Here is a 13,300-nt window from a genome sequence, read left to right on the forward strand (position 1 = left end):
TTAACACATTCAACACGAAACATTTTTACGGTGCATGCCTGAAAAATGGATGGGTTTTTCTGCTGCATGAAACGCAGTCTTTCAGGGATGCAAATGCTTTGCTCACTTGGTGTCATGGCATTACAGTCTCGATGAAAATTGGTGTCCGTTGGGATAAACACGTTAATGAAATAAAATTCTCAGATAATAGTTCACTAGATGGTAGACAAATAATGCAATGGTTAAGAACTTTGTGCACTGATTGCAAGCAAATCTTTAAGTTGGAGGGGGAAATCATTTATGCATTGAAAGCATATTTTTACATCTTAAAACCTACTGCTATCAAGATGATAAAGTTTCATTCTGAGTATTATACCACAACTTTAAAAATCCATTATTAACTTTCAACCTTTTCCTACTAAAAGTAAAAGCAATCAAATGAAACAGCATAAATTTAGATCACAATTCTTCCATCAAATGGAAATCAAAAAAATGGTTCCAAATAAAATTTATGCATATTGGAGATAAGAACACCCTATTGCTTCAATATTGCAGCAATTCATCCACTTCAAAAATCTACTATTCATAAATTGTACAAGCAATTGATACAACTTTTCTACTGGTTTCTACTACCCCCAATTATTATTATTCTGGGTGAGACAAGGAGTGGGAACCAAAAATTAAAATTTTACAAAACTGCCTTCCTAACCAAATTCCTAACTTGTAAAATAACTGACTTAATAATAATACACACCCATACCTCGCTTAGTGCAATTTTGATATGGCCCAAATTTATTCCTCAGGGAAACTTCTCAACTCCTCTTAGCCTAATTATATAACCTTAACATTCCCTTGATAAAACATGAACTTACACTACGTAGACACCATATTACTCTCATTTTACACATACTAATATTATTTCTTGCCTCAAATCTTATCCTGTTTATATATTCATCGAAATCCATTACTGCGCAATGGCCAAAAACATTACCCGTCATGCGGCCAACCTACGGAAGTAATTTATCTCGCCTCCTTTCCTGAATGATGTTATTTAATTTAGATCATTAATTAAGTCTGGAGCTGAAGAAAATGGGTTATTTTTAAACAATACAGTTTGAGATGTATTTTTTGCCGTCCTAGGTTATCAAGCACATTGACTTCCATGTAAAGGGTCCAGCTTAAAGCCTTCAAGGGCATAGGTATTCATAGGGGAGAAATAGAACGGTTGCGTATGAATAGCATCAACACAAAAAGCGTCCAATAGATATTCTCAAACACATTGGACTCTTTCACTTCCAGCAGTCGTAAGCCCTCTGCATCTCAGGAATGCAGTGTGGCAGTTGTTCAGCAGTAGAAGGTGATTTTGATAGAGCCATATGGAGTAAAAACCAAGTGAACAATGGCAAAAAATAGGTATGCGGATAGAAAGATAAAGAAAAAGCATGAACCTAGAAGAGAAACTGAAAGTGATCTATAGCTTTGAAAAAAGAGAGCGTCAAAGCAATATTGTGTTTAAGTTTAAGGTAACAACGTCGACAGTCCACACTATTTTTCTCAATAGAAATGAAGTTAAAACGTCAGTGACATCAGCCACACCAACTGCAGCCAAGCGGTCAACACATATGCGAAGTTCATTGCTGGATAAAAAACTGAGACTTCTAACTACTTGGATTCATCATAAACAGTCAAATGACGTTCCTCTATCACAGGCAGTTATTTGTGCAAAATCTGTGGCTATATTTGAACCTATAAAAGAAGATAAGGGAGGTGATTGCTCCGAGACATCAAGTGGAAGGTTCAAGACAAAAGGGCCTGAGTGACACAAGAATTGCTTTAAGACTGGTTTGAAAATTTGTCACCTGCCGGCAATGCATTGTGAACCCCTGAGCTAGCATGTTTTTTTTCATAGATGCTAGCCCACCCGCACATAAGGAGGGAATTTCCAAAGCACATACCAATGTTTTTTAAGTGGAAAAAGCGTATTTTAATGCATACCTACGATGTTTAAAGAAATTTTAAACTATAAATGTTTATATAAATAAGGTTTTCTAAGGCTAATAATAGGAATATATATGGTTTATAGGAAATTCAATACCCAACACTTATGCCACCAGGAACGCATCCTATCTTCCCCACGTTAAAATGGTCTCGAATAACACAAATACGATTGGTGCAAAGACCCCATGGAACGCATCCCTTGCGCTAAGTGAGGTATGGGTGTATAAGATATGATTGCACATTAAGCTTCTCGACACAGCCAAATCCTAAACTCCCACCAAGCAGCGGCTGCTTAAGGGAAGTTTTACAGTAACATTTAAACCCCTCATCTCTCCAGAAGTATTCCCTTAAAAATGACTTTCTCCAAAGAAGCACCAAAAAAATCAAGCCTATTAATGATACAGAATTGTACCATGAAACATAAAGTTGACAGTCGGGATTTAAACCAACAATATATAGGAAATGCGGTAATAAGTCAAAACCAGATGAAATGGAAATTTCATTGCAATTCACATGATACAAACTCTAAATGAGGGATTCTCATGAATTGAAGCAGAGCAACACCTTACTCTAGGTAAATGTTAGGTTATGAAGTCATATCCATCCAAACTACTTTGCCTTATCTTTATTTGATAAAGATGAAATACATAAAATATGGATTAAGTACATGTATAGACTTAACAAAAATAACAGTGAGCTGAGGCAAGACAATTGCTTCAAACCCCATCATCATACCTCAATTTGGATTCTTAAGAAAAAAAAACCTTATCAAGCAATTTAAAACTGCACACCTGATCACACATCCATTTATTTGATGTAAAACCAAGATAATTGGCTACAAAAGTAGTGAAAATTATTACAGGAATAGAATAATAATTACAGTAAAGAATAAACAACATGATTTCTCAAAATTTTGAGGATAAAATTTAAGTGAAAATGACTTCTTTAAATTGAGGATAACCTAGATAAAATGAAATGTGGAAGAGTAGATGACTGGAGAAGATGTTCAAAGAATAATAGAAAAATACAAATTCATGCTCTCATATTTTTAAAAAACTATGCATCATGAAAAATAGTGGCATTAAAGGCCCACATTTCAGAATACTTCAAAGATAAACATTTAATTTTAAATGCCCAAAAAGGCAGCTTGCACTCAATCATATGATACCACACATGCAGAAAATGTGTCATTCCCTCTTTCAGGATATGCCAATCAATATGACATAAACAGAGCAGAGAAAATAACAACAAATAATTTATTTCAAAATATTGAGATACTCATCATAAAATAAGTCAGTTTGATGCATGCACATCAAGAAAAATATAAATTGAGTAACAGCTGTTTAACTAATTGTTAACACATGATTTTGCTTCCTCAGAAATATAAATACCATAAAAGTTTTCAAACTTCAAAAGAAGAATACATATAAAAATATATGCTTATATTTCAGACCTCAAATAGGGTAGAAGACCAGATTAAACACATCATACTATTCCTTCCTTCACTTCATGCGTATTAAAATGGAATGTTCTTACAAGGGTTGGGTTTCATTTCATACAGCATGCCAAATCAAATGATTCCATGGATAGAAATTGAGACAAATACCTCATTTCAAAAACTATATATCAGCATCAATTTATAAAAACCATGCCTTAAGCAACATCTGCAGGCCCAGAAAAGGTGCACACTATCCAAATACAATAATTTAATCAAAATATGTATGTAAATAGAAAAAAAAGCTTAATACCAGCAGACCAAAAAAATCATGTGTAGTACAACATTAAATATTCCCTATGAAACCAAAATAGTGCCCAAAATTCATTGATATTAGTGCCGGTAGCTCGAAAAGGAATTTTTTGTTGCAGCACTTGAGGCCATTACTAAATAAATTGAGATTGTTCGCCATTTTGACAGCTTAATGAATAAAGATATATCACATCTCAATAGGAATAACTACGCAAGTGAGGGGACTCAGTCTTCCCAATAAATTGCACAAAATACTTTCAAATGTAACAGATTGTGGCATTCACAAGTAAAATCACAACTTCAATGTAAATGAACTTAGGTAAAAACTCACACCTACAACTGTAATAGATAAGTACATAATTGTTAACAAATTTACCAAAGTTTCGAGCAGTTAAAAATGTTGATAATATAGAATAATATGGATACCTATCGATATAGGTATGTATCAATATAATATAATACCAATTCATATCTTAAAATTCCTGAATTTGAATGTCTTCCAATTTTTCAAGTGATACTTTTTATCCATGTTTTACTCAAAAATGTGAAAAATAGGTTGATCAATACGTATTTTAATACCGCTTGTCAGCAAGTATGGGCATTTGATATCAAAAACTGAAATTACATTGGTTTTGGTGGCCTCTCAGATCAGAACAGTTATAATTGGGCCATGCACCCTGCATTTCAGCTGGCTCTGAGAGTATTGCATATCAATTTACTGCCTTATCCACCACCCCCAAAATGTTTAGGCCTACCTCCCCATCCCCTACAAATAAAAAAAAGATTCTGACGAAAACCTTCACTTAAAGCAGAAAAATACATATAACTAACATTTGGCCTATTTATTTTGAATTCTAAGTGACGACTAAAATCGAGGTGCATTTTCCCATTGAATTTTTTCAACAAGAGCAAGTGAAAAGTTTCATCAAAATTTCTTAGACTTGCTTCTTTCCCAGTACCGCACCCTAAAGAAGACGGGAGGGTTGAAAACATTCTTAGTAACCTAAAAGACTAAGTTTCAGAGAAAAAATGGTGACCTCTCTTTCACAAATTCAAAGATAACATCCAGGAGCTGTTAAGAGATATTTTCCCTCCACAATAAACAATTAATAAAAAAACTGAAATAAGTAAAAGGCACTGATTAAAAGTAATGATTTATCATTATATTGTATAAGGAAAGCATTCTAATGATCAATGATGCATAATCAGTAAAACTCTCATTTCCCAACTCGGGTCACCTGAAATACTGATCCAACAAAACAGCCCTGACTATGACAAACACATGTAGAGACGGAGACCCAGATAGTACCACAATCGGGGGAACTTAAGCCACCCCTTCAACTCTACAAAGTCCACGCATGTCAGAAACTACAAAAGATTATATTATATTAAGCGGACCTCGGGCTTATTGAGCAATGAATGAATGAGACATTGCTGCTCAAAAGAAAAAAATTTAAGGACATATCACAAAGCTAACAAAAGTTCTGATTTTAAAAAATTCTGTCATTGATATCACAGAAATTTTCATAATATAAGCATACATAAAGGTGGTGAAGCCTGTGGCCATCTACCAATGCTGAAGGTTATGTTTAAAACAACACAAACTGGATGAAATTGATTCCAGTTGAACAAATGATCCTATTGCCACAGATGTTTGAGGTATGATGATGTTCCCACTTAATGGGATAAGATACTTCTGAATGTATCACAAGTGCAAGGAATGTATCAGACCAACTCTGATAAACATGTTGTTGAGGAAATGTAATTTACTCTCAAAACAGGAAGAACTTCCCATTTAATTTCTCCTGAGGGCAATTTTTTTTAAATAATACATGCTTCAAAGTTAGAAAATATTTGTCATTAGGATAGCTTAGGATATACTTGTTTCACTGATAAGTTACCGAGGTATTTAAATTCCTAGGAATGCCGATTCTGGGTGGAGGTGTTGAGATTGGAAATATTCCTTTGGTTTAAACATGGTTAAAAAGCTAATGTTTAGAATATAACTTTACCCAATCAAACGTTATGATGCATCAATTCATTATGAATAACTAACAACAACTGAAAACATACTAACGAATACATATTGTACGCTTTGAAATGGATTAGGTTGACGCGCCTAAATGACGAGAATCTTCTTCATCCGTCCGGAACATTCGGGAAAAAAATGACGAGTATTCTCGCCATCCGTACGCATCGTGTTAAGAGAGAGGTTGCAACAATGGCAATAAGGCACGCAATTTAAAAAATGTAAACTAACCAATGATGTGCTCTGTCAAAACAGAAGACCCAACATCCTAAATTAGATTGTTTCATTAATATGCAATGAAAATCATTTAAGATCATTACAAGAGAGAGATTTTTTTACATTTTTCACTTAGGGCCTATCCTCAAAATTATACAACCATAAGAAAAAACTTTTCTAACAGCTACAAAATATTTCGGTAAAGTAGAAGCATACAGGACACCGCTCTATAGACTAGTGCTCTCTTCACTATGCATTTGGCAAACATGTACTTCCTCTCCTGGTTTCAATAATATACCAGATGGATATGAGCACTGTTTGCAGTAACAAAAATAAGCAGATATTATATAAGAGCTAGAGTTGCTGTTCTATCACATAAGCAGTCATAGCAGGGAATAAAATAAGTAAAAATTGGCAGTGAAACACCTTAGGGCAATAAAATACTTGCATCAAATATAACCTCATAGGTAACTACATCTTCCTGAGGATATACCTATAATTTTTATTGGACACTTAAAATACCCAAGAGCTAAAAATACTTTTCTTTGATTGCAATCAAATATTAAAATTCGCTAAAATCATCTTTAAAATACCAAGCTTCTACAATCTACTAATAGACGTTTAATTTTTCTTCAAAGCCACAAAAAAATGGAATGACCACTAAGTAACCCGGAAAATTGGATTCACATACAGTTATGCCTCATACAGCACAAAAGGTGCCTAACGACCAACTTGTAAATTGATCTCTGATCTCACTGTGCTCCTATTAAATGATGTCCTATTTAATATCATTTGGCAAGGGCATGACCAAACATTTACAGCCTTTATTCATATTATAATTTCACACCTACTCAATTCATATCATAAGAAGAGAAAAAATAATTAGTAAATACAACAATGGGGAACATCTGATTTGAAACTTCTAACGTACATAAGAAAATTTTATCTACAGTTAACAGAGACTAGGTTTCGCCAATTAAAGTTCTTTCCACTTTTGGCGATGTTCATACCACTGCAATCTAATGGGGCATTGACTGCTGTCAGTGACAGAAAGGGGGATACACTCATATGAATTGAAAACAGATTTTTCCAAAAATGGATATCAAGAATTAATCCTATGGTACATGTGAAAGTTTGGAGCTAATTAGAAATTGTTTTAAATCAAGGTAAGTACATTGATACGGTGAACTTTTCCATCACCAAAAGCAGTGATTTCATTCAACAGTAGATGATTTCTATTCAATATATTCTTTCCATTGCCTCTTTTCAATCACAACTGCAAAGTTGGTGTCGATACCTGAGCCAGATACAATGTAATCAAATGGAGCTTTCACAGAATGCTTGATGCTTGGTCATGCAGCAGCAAGTGCAGCTGGCAGCAAACTTGGCAAGTTGGAAGCAGTTGCGGGAATCGGCTACCAGTTTCAATGCTATCAAACGCAGACTTTCATATGCAAACTGCCATCTCTCTCATCTGATGTCCAAAACCAAACTGGTGCTGGCACTGGCAATACTGGTGTTTGAGAGAATACATCACGGCCTAAGCCAGGACCAAGGCTGGTAACAGCATTAGCATTATCAGTGCACATGAAAATAGCCTTGGGGCGTCATTAATCAATATTTCGCTAAGTGTTGACTTTTCCATAAATGACATTGATAAACTAAACAACTCAATCAGAAATTTCATATCCAAAGTTTCCCGAACACACAAAGTTTCCCCGCAAACGCTCAACTAAGCATGAAGCTATGTGCGAAAAATCCACATAGATTATGATATTATGTTGAAAAAATACGAAAATACGTCCACATAATTACAAAATATAACTAACCCAGCACTGGTCTTATCTTTCTTCATACAACCCCAGAGTGAGGATGAGAAAATAAATAATGGATATGCCTTGCATTACAAGCTTTCCTGATAATCACAGGCTGAGACACAGGACCTGGTTTTTTTGGTCAGTAAAAGTGTGAAACAGATTTACAGAGAAGAAAATCACACTACCAGAATAAGCGCTTAATGAGGCATAACTGTAGATCCAAAAGAAAACAGTAACAACAAAAGGCTCAACAAGACTGATAAAATAAAAACCGCATTCATACAAAAATCACTGAATGGGTACATTAATACAAAATAGAAAATGTGCTCCAATTGAAACAGTTGCTTTGCCAATGAAGATATGTGTCATACAAAACAATAAGGTTTCATGTAAGTGATTTGCGAGACAATGAAAAAAATTCATCTATAATCCCAGAAGGCATGCCATTCATAAAGATTGACAGTAACAAGTAGCATGGATCAGCCATCTTAGCTCCAGTCCGACCTGTAGGAACATATACATATTAAGTTAATTCAGGAAAGTGACAAAGAGCCTCGATAAATTTCATAAAAATGTTGAGAGATGACATTCACTTAATTGCAAGAGATCAAAAATTTATCCACACAGGCACATTCACAAAATGCATGCATATCGCATTTTTCCCTCGATAGATGCACATTTACATCAGTAAGTTAAAAAATCAACATGACAATAAAGACCATAAAACACAATAAAGTAATTAATTTAAAATGTTAACTCAACTTTAGATCAACGTAACAGAGTGAAAATGATTAATGCTGCACAAAAATATCCATTAATAGTGTGCTTTTTTAAATCAATTACAGCAAAATGTATCACAACAGTACAGCAAACCCTCAACTGAGCATGAAGCTCTGTGTGAAAAAATCCATTCACACAAATTGTGCATTTTGGTGGACTCCATAAAGTTATCACCGTGGCTAGTATCAGTATACTTGAATTTTGAAAAATGAAGCCATGTGCCTCAAATTGTCACACTGTAGTATTTGGACACTAAATAAAAAAATATGAATACAGCAGGGGATGTCAAGCTTGGATTCTGAATGTCCATGTAAAAGGTATTGCTTAAGCATTCACAAATACTCTCTCACTCTAACAAGGAGTCCTTATTTCACTTCACCTCTCTTAGCATATTTCGCGATGAATTCAGTGAACTTCTACTACCTTTACTTATTTTAAAATCCTCACTACTTTGCCTCAACAGAATTCTAAATGTGCAAAAGCTAAAAATGAATAGTAAATACGGCTGTGCCAAACTTCGATGACTTATTTCTCTGAATAGACTTCAACAATTGTAGCTAATGCTAATACCTCACCCCCTACTCGGCCACATCCCTTCTTATCTCATTTATCTTATCTTTTTCAGTTTTCAGAGTTTCATTATCATTAAGCCATTGCACTGTGATTAGTTAACGATTCTCAATGTTTGAAATATGTGCCAGCTCACTGAAACAATGACGAAATATAGATAGAAATTTATATCACTGATGCTATTTCATATAATAAGGACAGTTATTTTTTAAGTTATATTTAAAGCTTCTTATGATTGGAAATAGGTCAAAAAAGAGACATACTAAATTCTCAAATTGTAAAGGAATAGGTTTGGATGCAATCATTATTGTTTAGATATTTTTAAATAGAATTAACCTTCCTTTCAATGTTATTTTCCTTACTATTGGGCTATCCATGATCGGTAAACACAGCTAGGAGAGGACTCATAATATAAAGCTCTTAAAATTATAATATCTCTGTCTCTTACTTCAGTCAGTGTCTTCATACTGTGCGCTCTTTCATTTCACTAAATATGACTACTCCTACAACAATCAAGACAACATTCTACTTTTTAAACTTTTTAAACAAATAAACAAACAAGCAAAAACCAATGCTCTGCACACACATTTTAAATTTAACTTCTAACAAAAGCCATAAACAAAGGACCATATATTCCATCCCTGTTGAGCAATAGCAATGTATTGATTGTTCCAATGACAGCGGAAAAATGACTGTTTCACACGATCATTTTCCACTACAGATCATTTTCCACTATTTTCCACAGGAATCGGAATTCCATACTCTTTAATGGTACAGTTAAGAATTGATGAATTTTTTGCATAGCAAGGAAACAAGACAAACACTGGGTAAGAAAACGAGTTGATTTTGAGCTTTTAGTGGTTGACAAATTATGACAATGTGGCAATTTCAGAGAAAAATTAATGTTTGCACAACTTTCTTAAGCAGATACATATAGACATATCAATAAACACAGGATATTTTAAGTATAATCGACAAAGATTGTTTAATGCCCGAGCACGACAACACAAGAGGCCACTAATGACTATATGTATTAATAAAGAAGGCAAACTATCACCCTGAGTGGGGCATTTTTTTTAAAGTAGCATATATTACATAGTTGAACACCCAGCTTGAGAATAAAAATTTTCCCACATTCATGCTTTCCCTCATGCAGGCAAACATGCACAGACAAATTCCACATGCACTCATTACATCAGAGGAAGCCCAGGTGACCACGCTTCCACTTCATCGGAAACTATCACAAACAAACAACAACATACTAACATACCAAAATAGAAAAACTTTCCCAGATTGCATGAACTATGAAATCACAGTTTGCATTACAATCATTGTAAAAAACATAAAGGATGCTTAATAACATCAATTTTTATAAATAAACCTCCCTTGGCTTTCCAAGGTGATTTGTTCATTCAGGGTTCAGACCAACTTTTCATTTCCTATCTTATTTTTACATGATTCCCAGTTCATTTTTATAATTCCTCTCACTTTAAATCAATGGGAAAGCAGTCATAGATACAGATTATAGAAAAAATGCAGCAAGGTGTACTGCCCTGCAAGCCACCTCATAAGATGTGCGACCTGGGTGTTTAGAGGGTGTACTAGATGTAAACAAAGAAAATAGAATAAAAGGAGATGCACATTGGAGCAATTTGCTTACTGAGTCTCACCTACCATTTATTTAAGTCCTGTATTATTAAGGAGGGACACAAATTCTTACACCGATCAGTTAGGAAAACAATCTCTCTTATTTTATTGATTCTGATGGACTTAGAAACGTGATGAGACACTAAGATCACATACTCTGTGTAGCTCTGAAAGATACATATCTATTCTTAATAGCTAAAGCAATCACACACAGCCTATCACACAGCTTCTGAGCCTCTGGAAGCTCCCAGACTAATCTCTCAGCAGTTTTTGACATGAATTCATGACTTTCCTTTGTAATACATTACATTTGAGGACTAAGTCTTTCTAAGTCACAAGGGAAAATGTACTCAGTGAAATGAAGTCAAATACAATAGACTCCCGATTATCCGGCTGCGGTATATCCGTGTTGCAGATTATCTGTGCATGATTTTCACTCTCGGTCAATATTTTCCAAGACCTTTATAAAAAAATAAAATTGGATGCAAAATCACCGGAATTACTGCATTAATGCTTGGATAAACCGGGCTTACTATTTCCGTTAGATTCCCCTTTGTTACATAGAAGCGATTGCGCGCTAGCTGCATTCACGGGAGCACCATGTCCCTGTTATCAAAGCCTCGAAGTGCTCGACCGCACTTTGTGATCACGGATTCATGTTCCGCAGCAGTTGCAACCCGGGCAATTTTAGCAAAAGGCAACTACATGGCGTGGTGCCTGGCAGTGTAGTTTCCGACATCGCACAGTGGTTTTGAAGCATTTTTCCACTTTTCTGTGTCCGTGATCACACTGCCACAGATGTGTGGTCTTCAAAACCAGGCCTTACATGGAGCATAAATAATACGAGTACCACCATGTTTTCGACACTAAAAAGGCCGTGAACTGGCAAAAAAAGCTCTTAATGAGTTCGAGAAGCACTCTAACATAACAGAATAACTGCATAAATAATAATATATATTGTTTGTTTTATGTAAATTATGAGCATTTCAAGACATTGAAGTTAAAGTTTGGGTAATCTGTGTTTTCCGATTATTTGTGCCATCCCTCCCACCATCAGCCCAGATAATCGGGAGTGAGCTGTTCTGCCAAGTCCGCACTGATCTATGCTACCCAGCCAGGATGGCTGCAAAATACCCACCCCACCGATCCAGCGCAACAATAATGCATGCATTCTTAGAGAGGAAGGAATCTTGGTATCACATTTTCTCACATGCATATTAAGAATTCCATGGATTCACCTGAATTACGACAGGCTATCAATTTCAATGTTCCAACAAAGGGTATATGTCGTCTTAATCAATTTAGTCCACCACATTAATAACAATTTTGATTAATTTACGTTCATCAATTCCCATTTTCTCAAAAATTAAAATAAAATACCACACATTTGACCAATTAATCATTTACTTTTAGGGCAGAAAAGATTTATAAATATAACAACCACACTCTATCTACTCCATGAGAAAACATGAGCTCAAACATAAGCTAAGATACATCTTTTCATTCCAGAATGCTAGCAACTGCAGTGCAATAAGTTATCTAAAAGAATACATATTTTTAAAATACCATGCAAGCATTTCATAAAAAAGTCATTTTCACTTTTAATGTTTACAAAAGGATTTTTCTGAAGGAGATTTAAATTAATATTCAAGTTTCATGACATTGAAACATTGACAAAAAAAACAAAATTTCTAATTGAGAACTCGACCAATTCCAACATATTTATTTATAATGTAATTATTTTTTGGTTAATTCATTCTTATAATCAAAGGCAAATAAGGCATGTACATCATATTTTCAAACAATATTATTTTCACCCAACTACTTATCACTTTTTAAATGAACTATGTATTGGCAAATTACTCAGAATTAATAAATGCAGCACTTAAAAGAGGATAATACAAACATGGAGCTAAATGGCTAACTTTTGAAGAATTTTATTATGCAGCTAAAAAACTATTCACTGCATATAGTAAATTTCAACAATAAATGTGGTAAGTATAATGTTTAACCCAAATTATTTAAAAATAGCATATGCCTTTCACAAAAGCTTGCTGCACAAAAATTATACTGATAACTTTTCATAATTAGTGGAATATGTGGGTATAAGAAATAATGAAATATGAAAGGGAGATACTAAATAAATCATTCTGATGTTGATGACTTCAATCCTCAAAAAAAGTCTTAATCCTATGAGAAGAGACACTAAACAATAATTCTTGAAACCAAAGTCGTGATTAATAACTCAGTTTATCTCTGATGTACGACATTGCAAAAGTTCATCTATATTACAATCAATAGCTGCCTCTCACTTGCATTAAAAGATATTCAACTATATACAACACAAGTGATCGGAAGCAATATTTAAACTTTGTTTGAACCTGTTTTTACTTGGAGAACTATCAATTATCTATAATCTAAAAATGACAGTACCCTAAACCTGAAAACCAAAGAACTACTAGAAATACTAATATCAGGATAGAGATTAAAAAAATAGCATTGAAGCTTTTTAAAGCG

General features: G+C 34.3%; 1 protein-coding gene across 2 annotated transcripts in view; it reads right to left on the reverse strand.

Moving 5' to 3' along the window:
• Positions 1–13,300, reverse strand: part of LOC124154594 (oxysterol-binding protein-related protein 2) — a 257,342-nt gene that overhangs the window by 214,071 nt on the left and 29,971 nt on the right. The gene's annotated exons all lie outside the window — the stretch shown is intronic.

Source organism: Ischnura elegans, chromosome 2 (genome assembly GCF_921293095.1).
Source record: "Ischnura elegans chromosome 2, ioIscEleg1.1, whole genome shotgun sequence".
Classification (NCBI taxonomy): Eukaryota; Metazoa; Arthropoda; class Insecta; order Odonata; family Coenagrionidae; genus Ischnura; species Ischnura elegans.